This window comes from Phyllobates terribilis, unplaced genomic scaffold (genome assembly GCF_046119375.1).
Source record: "Phyllobates terribilis strain yellow unplaced genomic scaffold, ASM4611937v1 Scaffold_6__1_contigs__length_29720123, whole genome shotgun sequence".
Taxonomy (NCBI): Eukaryota; Metazoa; Chordata; class Amphibia; order Anura; family Dendrobatidae; genus Phyllobates; species Phyllobates terribilis.
Genome location: NW_027362766.1, coordinates 9777969 through 9790601, shown reverse-complemented (window position 1 = coordinate 9790601; position 12633 = coordinate 9777969).

Here is a 12633-nt window from a genome sequence, read left to right as displayed (position 1 = left end):
GTGGTTTCCTAGCAGCTATTTTACCATGAAGGCCTGCTGCACAAAGTCTCCTCTTAACAGTTGTTGAAGAGATGTGTCTGCTGCTAGAACTCTGTGTGGCATTGACCTGGTCTCTAATCTGAGCTGCTGTTAACCTGCGATTTCTGAGGCTGGTGACTCGGATAAACTTATCCTCAGAAGCAGAGGTGACTCTTGGTCTTCCTTTCCTGGGGCGGTCCTCATGTGAGCCAGTTTCTTTGTAGCTCTTGATGGTTTTTGCAACTGCACTTGGGGACACTTTAAAAGTGTTCCCAATTTTTCGCACTGACTGACCTTCATTTCTTAAAGTAATGATGGCCACTCGTTTTTCTTTACTTAGCTGCTTTTTTCTTGCCATAATACAAATTCTAACAGTCTATTCAGTAGGACTATGAGCTGTGTATCCACCTGACTTCTGCACAACACAACTGATGGTCCCAACCCCATTTATAAGGCAAGAAATCCCTCTTATTAAACCTGGCAGGGCACACCTGTGAAGTGAAAACCATTTCCGGTGACTACCTCTTGAAGCTCATCAAGAGAATGCCAAGAGTGTGCAAAGCAGTCATCAAAGCAAAAGGTGGCTACTGTGAAGAACCTAGAATATAAGACATATTTTCAGTTGTTTCACACTTTTTTGTTAAGTATATAATTCCACATGTGGTAATTCATAGTTTTGATGCCTTCAGTGTGAATGTACAATTTTCATAGTCATGAAAATACAGAAAAATCTTTAAATGAGAAGGTGTGTCCAAACTTTTGGTCTGTATTGTACCTCTATGGACTGCTAGCTTCCTAAGCTTGCCCCTACCTTCTCTCTGTGGGGGCCCACCAGAATCGGGGGGCCACTGGTTGAGGTAGTCGGCCCTGGAAGTCTCTAAAGTCACGGCTGTTCTATCCCAGGTGGACGGAGAAGGAAGGGGGAGACTGTGTAATGTTGCACCATCTTGGGTATTTGCTGGGACTGTTCTATGTGTTTATTGTCCGCTTTGTGGTTCAATAAAGTATTGCCAGCCTGTTTTATCCTCACCCTGTGTTGTCTGAGTAGCGTTACGCCCACGGAAGACCCCGGTTCTTCACATTATTGGTGGCAGCGGTGGGATACTACTCAGCCCAGCAGAGCTGGAGGAGCTGCAGGTGACTGGTGTTAGCACTCACCGTCAAAGGACTCCACAACCAGTGAAGCATGTAGACAGACCCAGCAGTCCATAGGTGAGGCATACACAGCGGGTTTCGGATGCTACCATGTCCAACCCCACCATCCCTACCTTGGCAGGAAGACCGGAGAGGATATACAGAAGCAACAAGATATGGCAACTACAGGAGCTGTACCAGCTTCAACGGATTTAATTCAGGAACCACAGGATGCAGAGGATGGCATATGTGGATGCAATGGATACCAGTCTGTTTTCTTTAATTAAGTGTAGAATTTATTTGCAAGGAAGACATGGAATGTGCTCTGAGGAAACTGGATAATGCAAAGTTTTGTTCTAATGAAGGTGAGACCTCTTACATTCAGGTCTGTGCTTAAGGACATGCTGATTGACTGTCTCCAATAAGTGGAGAGGGATGATTGGGATCCTGTCATGTCTAGCATAATTAAGATTTTACACTGTATTGTCACACAACTCTAACCCCAACCCTAACACAACCCTAACCCTACCCTAGCACAACCCTAACCCTAGCACAGCCCTAACCCTAGCACAGCCCTAACCCTAGCACAACCCCAACCCTAGTACAATCCTAACCCTAGCACAACCCTAATTCTAACCCTAGCACAACCCTAACTCTAGAGTTTATTTTTTACACCCTTCCTCGTGCGGTATAAGTGATTAGACGACTTTATTATTTGGGTCAGTGCGATAACAGCGATACTAGATTCATATTGGGTTTTTCATAACACTGCCTCCTTTTTGGATTAAATATAAAATTTAATAGTCTTGTTTCTTTTGCTCTGTAATCGTTCCCTCCCCTGAAGCCATATACACTACCAGAAAGCAGGCGTCCAGCCAGGCCTGTATTATAGTTCAAACTCGGCCGGTGGTGGCAGCAAATAATATTAATTGGGCTATCGTGAAGCTGGCAGAGCTGTACGGGGGCTTATACACATATTCCATGCGTTGGAATCTGGAGGTGTGACGCCACATGCTTTCTGCTCGCTTGCCGATAGTTTCGTAGTGAGTAGTCGGGATCCTGTGCTCGCGAATCCGTGCTCAATCTTGTGAATTCTTGACAGAGTGACGGCAGCGGTGGGATATTGTGTGACCTCCCCGGTGTCGTCTCTGACGTCCCTGACAAACTGGCGGCAGCGGTGGGATATTACAGAACATCAGTGGCTGGATTGATCAATCATTCCTGTCACTGAAAACTTGCACGGTTCTTGCGAGAATTCTGTGCAGAGTTTTAAGAAATCAGACTCAGTGTTTTAATATTTTTTTTATCTCAGACATTACTATACGTGTAGCAGCTGCACCCCCCCCCCTTCTCTTGTTTTTCTGTCCTATCTTTTATTTGGCAATAATGGCTACGCTTGGAGAGCCCTGGTATCACCAGCAGTCAGAGGACACTATAACTTCTCTCTGTGAGGGGAGACAGATTGACCCCACGGGCAAAAACAAGACCCAAATGATTGCTGAACTGTTGCAAGGTGCTGCAGAGCCAGTCCGACAGCAGAGCCCTGATGAGGGGGCGGCCAGCCAAGGCCCGGATGGCTCTGCTGCAGGGGTCCAACTTGTGATTGCTGCCAGACCCGCAGCCAGGGTAGTGTGAACCCCCACCTGCAGATGGCCTTGGAGCAGCTCGCTGCAGACGATCATGACGGACAAATACAGCTGATCCTGAAATTCCAGGAGCGAGCAGAGCAACGGGCCCAAGCTGACCGAGAGGTCCCTGAGCAAGAGGCCCAGGCTGAGAGGGCTGAGTGACAGGCCCAATAGGAGCGTCTGTGCCAGCTGTAGTTAGCCCGGATTCAGAAGGAGACATCTCCCCCACAGACCCGTGAGTCCAACAGTGCCAACTGCTTTAAACCCCCATCTGGAGCATTTTCCTGCAATGGAAAAGGATGGGAACTTGGACACATTTCTGCGAGGGTTTGAAAAAGCCTGCAGACAGTACCAGATGCCTGCGGACCAGTGGGCCAGGTACTTAACTCCAGGGCACAGAGGAAAAGCTCTGGAGGTGTTTGCTTCTCTCCATTGAGAACAAGATGGAGACTATGAGGCCGTCAAGCAGGCCCTGATAATAAAGTACCAGCTGACTTCGGCGGTTTACCGGAAAAAATTCAGAGCCCTCCAATGTGGACCACGATAGTTACAGTGATGTGGTGGATGGGCTCAGAACCAACTTTGAGCAGTGGGTCCGAGGACTGTCAGTTACCACCTTTGAGGACCTGAAGGATCTGATGGTGAAGGACCAGCTTCTTCGTCTTTGCCCAGTGGAAGTGCAACAGTTTGTGCTCCCCCGGGAGCCGAAGGAGGCCGCCCAAGCAGGCCAGATCGCAGATGCCTATGAGGCCAACTGCACACCAGAGGTGCAGAAGTTGGCCGCCGCCAGCTGGAAAGGGGGTAAGCCTACAACCACCCCCAGTGTTCCAGCCTGCCGGCCCTCAGCGCGTTCTGCCCCATCATCCAGCACCCGGCCTGCATTTAACTCCCGTGTTATATTTGTGACCAAATGGATCACGTCAGCCTTGTCTGCCCGGAGAGGTAGAAGATAAACACCACACCTGAGGCCCCAGGGCCTACTGCAGCCATTCATTTTGTGGGTGGGTCGGTTGGCCGGGCCCGTGAGAACTTACAACTGGTTACTATGGGCAACACCATTACTGTTGGCCTTAAGGACACTGGTGCAGAAAGCACCCTCATCCGCCCTGAGTTCGTGTTACCCAAAGAACTCATTCCTGGGAAGACCCTGACTGTCACCGGGTTTGGGGGTGTTCACCGTCCCATACCGATGGCCCGAGTTTTCCTGGACTGGGGTGCAGGGAGGGGGTTAAGGGAAGTGGGGGTGTCGGAGAATCTCCCCACTAATGTGCTATTGGGAACTGATCTGGGATGGTTGGTTGCCCGATACATTCCTGACAACCCTCCCAGATGTGATATGTCATGTAATGGCGCTGTCAATATTGTGAATGTCATGCATAATAAAGGTTTGTGTTGTGGTAAAAGGGAATTCAGCCACCTCACACTGCGGGGTGATGCTACTGAGAATCCCCTAAAATGAGCCAGTATAAGTGCTATGGGCAATGGGAGTAGGCACGGATACCAGGAAGTAGGTCGTCCCATGCAGGTGACCAGGGTCACGCCAGATGGTGACATGGTCAGTGGTAGCTGCCCCATGACTAGCACGGCTCCAGAAGTGATGAGAAAGGATGGGGAGAGACACAGGGATTATAGGGAAAGGGGTCCCATGCCGCCGACCAGTGTCACGACGGACTGTGGCACGGCCGGTCGTAGCTCCCCCCTAGTGAGCACGGCTCCCAAGGTAACAATAACAGGTGGAGAGGTAGGCCCCACAACCAGGCAAGGTAGAAGAAATGTGGATCCCCCTGTCTGTCAGCAGTATGGGAGGAAGGTACCCATTGTTATGTTCTGCTACCAGAGCTAAGGAAAGAGAGGAGATCTGTCCCTACGATAGAACTCAGCTTAATCCCTACGATGTAACAGGGGACCTGATCCTGCGATCAGACCTGCTAAAGTCCTAAGCTAGTCTGTACGGAGACCTATAGATGTGGGGAAGGAATCCCTACAAGTACTAAGGACTGGGAGGAAAATGGGACACCTCCTAACAGAAATAGTAGCAGACAGACGAACAAACAAAATATATAGAACATAGAGGTCCGTAGACCAAGCAAACTAACAGAGTTAGATACAGGGCACAGGCTAGCTAGAAAGTAATTAAACAATGAAGTCCAGCAAAGCCAGAAGGGCGGAGCAGGATTAAATAGGCCAACAAGGTCATGTGACCAGCAAAGGAAAAAAACTAAGAACAAGGTTCTAACAGTACCCCCCCTTCTAAGAGGATCCTCCGGATCCCCTAGGACCAGGCTTATCAGGAAATCTCCTGTGAAACGCTCTGCTAAGTCTGGACGCGGAAACATCATCTGACCTCACCCAAGAGTTATCCTCGGGACCGAAACCTTTCCAGGCCACAAGATACTGCAAACTACCTCTATACTGTCTAGAGTTAAGGATGCGAGAAATTTCATATTCCCCGTCCTCCACCACCGGAGGAACAGAGCCAGAGGCGTCACAATCCGATACAACAGCTTTTTTCAACAGAGAGACATGAAATACCGGATTAATTCTCCAGGAGGTAGGAACCTCCAACCTAACAGCAGATTGGTTGACAACCTGAAGCACCTTAAAGGGCCCTACAAACTTGGGACCCAATTTCTTAGAAGGAATCCTCAACCACAGATTCCTAGAGGACAACCAAACCATGTCACCAACAGCGAACAAAACCTCCTGTCGTTTCCTATCAAAGTAGTCTTTAGATTTTCTGTTGGCCTCCTGAAGATTACCACGCACATCCGTCCAAACTCTCTCCAAATCACCGGAAAAATTCTCCTCCTCAGGCACGGCAGATCCCAACTTGGAGAACGACCCAAACGACGGATGTCTCCCAGAACAACAAAAAAAAGGCGAACAACCAGCAGAAGAAGATGTATGATTGTTCAGAGCAAATTCAGCAAGTGGCAGAAACTCAGACCACCCCTCTTGATTGTCTGCCACAAAACAACGCAAGAACTGCTCAACATCCTGGTTTTTCCTTTCTGTCTGGCCATTAGATTCAGGATGATATCCGGACGAGAACGACAAATGAACTCCCAACCTGTCACAAAAGGCACGGCAAAAACGAGCCATGAACTGAGGACCTCTATCAGAAACAATGTCAGTAGGAACGCCATGAAGTCTGACAATTTCCTTAACAAAGGCCTTAGCGAGAGTTTTAGCGCAGGGCAGTTTGACGAAGGGAACCAAGTGACACATCTTGCTAAAACGGTCCACGACCACCCAGATGACAGTAAAACCCTCAGAGGGGGGAAGGTCAGTTATAAAGTCCATAGCCAAATGTGTCCAAGGAGCACTGGGAACCTCCAAAGGACAAAGCAACCCCGCAGCAGGAGTATGTGAGGACTTAGATCTAGCACATATAGTACATTGGCGCACCCACTTAATGACTTCTTTCTGCCATCCAGGCCACCAAAAACTGCGACCCACCAGTCTCTTGGTCTCAGAGATTCCGGGATGACCTGCCAACCGAGATTCGTGACACTCAACAAACAAATCTCTCCTAAAGGTCCCAGGCACAAACAACCTCCCATGAGGAGTGTTAGATGGGGCATTCTCCTGTGCTTTAAGAATCTCATCTTCCAAAACGGAGTCCAAAGCAGCTATCACAACACCTTCTTGTAAAATGTTCTCCTCTTTCTCAGCACCGACTATGGGAGAAAAACTGCGAGACAAGGCTTCCGCCTTAACATTCTTAGTACCAGGGATGTAAGTAACGGAGAAATTAAACCGCGAGAAAAACAGTGCCCACCTAGCCTGACGGGCATTCAGGCACTTGGCAGCATCAAGATATATCAGATTTTTATGATCCGTAAGAACCTGAACGGGAAATTCCGCACCTTCCAAGAAGTGGCGCCAGTGTTCAAATGCGAGTTTAATAGCCAATAATTCCCGATTACCAATATCGTAATTCAGTTCAGTCTCCGAAAAATTTTTTGAAAAAAAGGCACAGGGATGTAATCCATCCCCTTTATCCTGAGACAATACTGCGCCAACCCCCACAGAGGAAGCATCAACCTCAACCAAAAACGGCTTAGTCACATCAGGCTGCATAAGGATGGGAGCAGAGGTGAACCTCTCCTTGAGATACACAAAAGCTTCAATGGCCTCAGAAGACCACTGAACCGCATCAGCACCTTTCCTGGTGAGATCGGTCAGAGGTTTGACAATACTAGAAAATTTTTTTATGAATTTTCTGTAATAATTGGCGAAACCCAAAAACCTCTGTATCGATTTCAAACCAATAGGCCTAGGCCATTCCTGTACAGCTTGAACTTTAACCGGGTCCATCTCAAAACCTTCGCTGGAGATAATGTAGCCCAAAAAACTAATTCTCTGTACAGCAAACTCACATTTCTCCAGCTTAGCAAAAAGCGAATTGTCCATTAACAACTGTAATACCTCACGTACGCTCCGCCAATGAGACTCCAGATCCGGCGAATAAATCAAAATGTCATCCAAATACACAACCACATTTTTGCCGATCAAAGGTCTAAGGATGTCATTAATCAGATTCTGAAAAAATGCAGGAGCATTAGTAAGACCAAAAGGCATAACTAGATTCTCAAAATGACCCACAGGAGTGTTAAAAGCAGTCTTCCATTCATCACCCTCCTTCATGCGCAACAGATTGCATGCCCCCTTAAGGTCAATTTTAGAGAACCACTTGGCCCCCATTAACTGGTTAAACAGATCAGGAATCAATGGCAGTGGGTAAGGATTGCGTACAGTAATTTTATTAATCTCACGAAAATCCAGACAAGGACGTAAACCGCCGTCCTTTTTTTTTACAAAAAAAAATCCAACCGCCACAGGAGACTTAGAGGGCCTAATGTGACCGGCGGCCAAACTTGTCTGTATGTATTCCTCCAAAGCCTTCCTCTCAGGAATAGTAAGGTTAAATAAACGACTTTTAGGAAGAGTCGCTCCAGGGACAAATTCAATAGAACAATCATAGTCTCTATGGGGAGGCAAAACCTGCGATTCCTTCTCAGAAAAAACTCTCCAAAAATCCTGAATAGGAACAGGCAATTCTCCCCTATCCAAAGCTGCAATACGCCCATTACAACACTTGTCATAACATTTATGGCTCCAGGATTTAATTTCACTGGTAGACCAATCCAGTACAGGATTGTGAAATTTTAACCAGGGCAATCCCAATATTACTGGAGAAGGCAAGTTATTCAACACTACCAAATCCAATTTCTCATGGTGAACACCATTAATAGTGAGAGGAAATTCACAGACCTTGAGAGTAATATTCTTCAAAGGGGAACCATCCACAGAGACCACAGCAATGGGGGATGATAAAGGTTCGGGTTTTAAATTGAGTCTTTCCAAGAATCCCCCATCAATTACATTCAGAGTAGACCCACAATCAACAAACACCCGAAATTCCATTAATTTTTCCTGAGCAATCGTGGAAGCAGCTAAAAATACACCCTTGGAATTTAAACAGGCAATACGGGCATGACTGACCATTTTTTTTTCTTTCTTCATACGAAGCTCACAGTCTTTAATCAAATGACCAGATTTTCCGCAATAGAAACACAAGCCTTCAGAAAATCTGCGATCTTTTTCTTGAGAGCGAGGTGCCATCGCTCCAATCTCCATCGATTCACCACTGTTAGTACACACATTCTCATAACCAGAAACTGACATAGCAGAGGATTTGCTCTCATTAACCCTTGCACGCAGTCTCCTATCCACCCGTATAGCTAATTGCATAGCCTGTTGCAAATCTTCAGGTGTAGGATAAGCAATTAGCAGGTCTTTAACCCTTTCACTGAGCCCAGCAAGAAATAGACTTTTCAGAGCAGAATCGTTCCACCCTGTTTGAGTAGACCAACGACGGAAATGAGTACAATATTTTTCCACATTACCTGATCCCTGTCTCAAACGTCTTAACTCAGTCTCAGCTGATGCGACACGGTCAGGATCATCATATAATAGCCCCAAAGCAGAAAAAAAACTATCCACTGATCTGAAGCATGTATCACTAGGTTGCAAAGAAAAGGCCCACTCCTGAGGCTCTTTGCGCAAAAGTGACATTATAAACCCTATGCGCTGGGATTCATCCCCAGAGGACTTGGGTCTCAAACGAAAATACAATAAGCAAGCATTTTTAAATGAAAAAAATTCTCGGTGTTCACCAAAAAATAAATCCGGCAAACGTACCTTAGGCTCCAAGAAATGTGCTCCAGGACAGTTACTCACGTGCTGACGGAGCTCAGTCACCTCCAAAGAGAGTCCCTGCAGGTGTTTAGCCAAATCCAGAACCGACACCATGATGGAACAGAAAAAAAAATCTTTCCTTAGAACATTTGCTGGGCTGGACTTACTGTTATGTTCTGCTACCAGAGCTAAGGAAAGAGAGGAGATCTGTCCCTACGATAGAACTCAGCTTAATCCCTACGATGTAACAGGGGACCTGATCCTGCGATCAGACCTGCTAAAGTCCTAAGCTAGTCTGTACGGAGACCTATAGATGTGGGGAAGGAATCCCTACAAGTACTAAGGACTGGGAGGAAAATGGGACACCTCCTAACAGAAATAGTAGCAGACAGACGAACAAACAAAATATATAGAACATAGAGGTCCGTAGACCAAGCAAACTAACAGAGTTAGATACAGAGCACAGGCTAGCTAGAAAGTAGTTAAACAATGAAGTCCAGCAAAGCCAGAAGGGCGGAGCAGGATTAAATAGGCCAACAAGGTCATGTGACCAGCAAAGGAAAAAAACTAAGAACAAGGTTCTAACACCCATAGCTTGTCAGAGGTGTGGGGAAAATGTATCCCGAACCAGTCAGGGTGATCGGAAAGCTGGATCCCCAGTCGATCAGAGTGGTGGGCAAGTTGGGTTCACGGCTTGTTGGATCAGCAGGGAGGGTGGGCCAGGAGGTGGGCTTAAGGGGCGATCTGTAAATTGGCCCCTACGCCACCTCAAAGAGAGGGAGATGTCAGAGAAATATTAAGAAGATATTAAGAAGTCTCTCTCCCAGACCCCTCTTCCCTCCTCCCCTATAGTAATTGTCAAAAGAGAAGAGCTGACAATCTATCATCTGTCTGTATGCAAATTAACACACACATGAGAAATGCCTGGTAAGCAAATGCTAGCCCAAGAGGTGCTACCAAACCCAATTAACACAGGCTTGTACGGGGGCGTATACACATATTCCATGTGTTGGAATCCGGAGGTGTGACGCCATACGCTTTCTGCTCGCTTGCCGATAGCTACGTAGTGAGTAATCGGGATCATGTGCTCGCGAATCCCTGCTCAATCCTATGAATTCTTGACAGAGTGACGGGCAGCAGTGGGATATTGTGTGATCTCCCCGGTGTCGTCTCTGACGTCCCTGACATATAGAAAAAAAAATTTTTGTATTGCTTTATTCCGAGAGCTATAACTTTTTTATTTTTCGCCCGTTGGAGCTGTATGGCGGCTTGTTTTTTGCTAGACAAGATGACATTTTCAGAGGTACCATTTTTATTTACATTCGCCTTTTTGATTGCATTTTATTCCATTTTTTGTTTGGCGGTATGATGATAAAGCATCGTTTTTTGCTTCGTTTTTTATTTATTATTTTACCATGTTCACTAAAGGGGTTAACTAATGGGACAGTTTTATAGGTCAGGTTGTTCCAGATGCGGAGATACCAAATATGTGTACTTTTATTGTTTTGTTTTTTTTTGTCCATAATATTTATTTATGGGTACAGTATATTTTAAATTTTTTGAGATTCTTTTTTCATTTTTTCTTATATTTTTACATTTTTTTTTCCACTTTCTGACACTTTTTTTTTTACTTTTACACTTTGTCCCACTATGGGACTTTCACTTTTTGCAGGATGATCGCTTGTATAGCATAGAGATGCAGCAGCAGCATCTCTGTGCTATGCAGCCTGCCAGCCCTTCATGCGGAAGTTACTTTGATCGTGCAGTGTGCACGATCAAAGTATGACATCCAGTATGAATCAGCTGACACCCGGCGGCGATTGTCCCGCATAGCTGCTGTGCGGGTGCGATGGCATTGCGTGTAATAGTACATACCTGGTCCAATAGGGACGTACTATTACTGACAATGTCAGAAAGGGTTTAAACGAGCACGCTCGGGTGCTCGCTGAGTAGTTTCGGCGTGCTCAGTATCTATGTTTGTGCCGCCGCGGCTGCATGTGTTGCGGTTGTTAGACAGCTGTGACACATGCAGGGATTGCCTGTTTGTTAGGCAATCCCTGCATGTGTCACAGCTGTCTAACAGCCGCAACATATGCAGCCACGTCGGCTCCAACTTGGATGCCGAGCGCGCCGAAACTACTTGGCGAGCACCCAAGCGTGCTCATTTAAAGGGTTACATGAGCACGCTCGCTCAAAGCTAGTGGTAATATGTGATCTGGTCATGGTGTAGCAGTATTTATTCCTTGTATGTGGTGGTAATATGTGATCTGGTCATGATGGGTAGGTATTTGTTCCTTGTATGTGGTGGTAATATGTAATCTGGTCATGGTGGGCAGGTATTTGTTCCTTGTATGTGGTGATAATATGTGATCTGGTCATGGTGGGCAGGTATTTGTTCTTTGTATGTGATATTATTCGGTGACTATGTGGTGGTAATATGTGGTCTGGCCATGGTGTGATGGTATTTGTGCCTTGCATGTGGTATTATTGGTCATTTTAAAAAATGTATGTGACACACTCCCTTAAAAGAAAAATAAATAAAAAATATACCTAAGCAGAGTATTGGATATTTTAAGAAATGTTTAATAGGTTAGAGTAGAGTTGGGCCGGCCAAAAGAGTCTACCTTGTTGTGGTGGCGGCTTAAAAAATCTTTTGCACAAAACAAAAGCTGCTGGCTATGTGTGTGATATGGTGGTGCAGAGGTGGAGTTTTTCCAAGAGTGGGAGGTGGGACTGTGGAAGGTTCGAGGGGTGGAGGCGGAGCCTTGGCAGAGTCTCAAGGGGGCCCAAAAATGTTGCCAGAATGGGGCCCTGAAATTCCTGGTGGCAGCCCTGAATATAATGGGATTTACCAAGGAGAAATGCAAGATTCTACATCTGGGCAAGAAAAACTAACATGACATCTATGGAATGGGAGGAATAGAACTAAGCAACAGCAAATGTGAAAAAGACTAAGGCTATGTGCCCACGATGCAGAAATGCTCCGGATTTTTTCCTGAGCGTTTCTGCATCTCCCTGGCAGAAAAAACGCATACTAATTATGCATGCGTTTTTCCTGCCAGGGACAAGCAGAAGTGAAGAGTTCTTCACATGCATTTCCGCATGCGGGTTGACAAGCGATTTTAGCATCACTTGGAAAAGTGCTTGACAATTTGGTCACACTACATAAATCTATGCAACCGGTAGTCTAGGACTATCAGCTGTGTATCCACCAGACTTCTGCACAACACAACTGATGGTCCCAACCCCATTTATAAGACAAGAAATCCCACTTATTAAACCTGACAGGGCACACCTGTGAAGTGAAGACCATTTCCAGTGACTACCTCTTGAAGCTCATCAAGAGAATGCCAAGAGTGTGCAAAGCAGCCATCAAAGCAAAAGGTGGCTACTGTGAAGAACCTAGAATATAAGACATATTTTCAGTTGTTTCACACTTTTTTGGTAAGTATATAATTCCACATGTGGTAATTCATAGTTTTGATGCCTTCAGAGTGAATGTACAATTTTCATAGTCATGAAAATACAGAAAAATCTTTAAATGAGAAGGTGTGTCCAAACTTTTGGTCTGTACTGTACATACCTTCCGGTCCCGGGTACGAAACCGGCGAATCCCCACAGCGCACAGTGAGTGACACACCAAGTGACT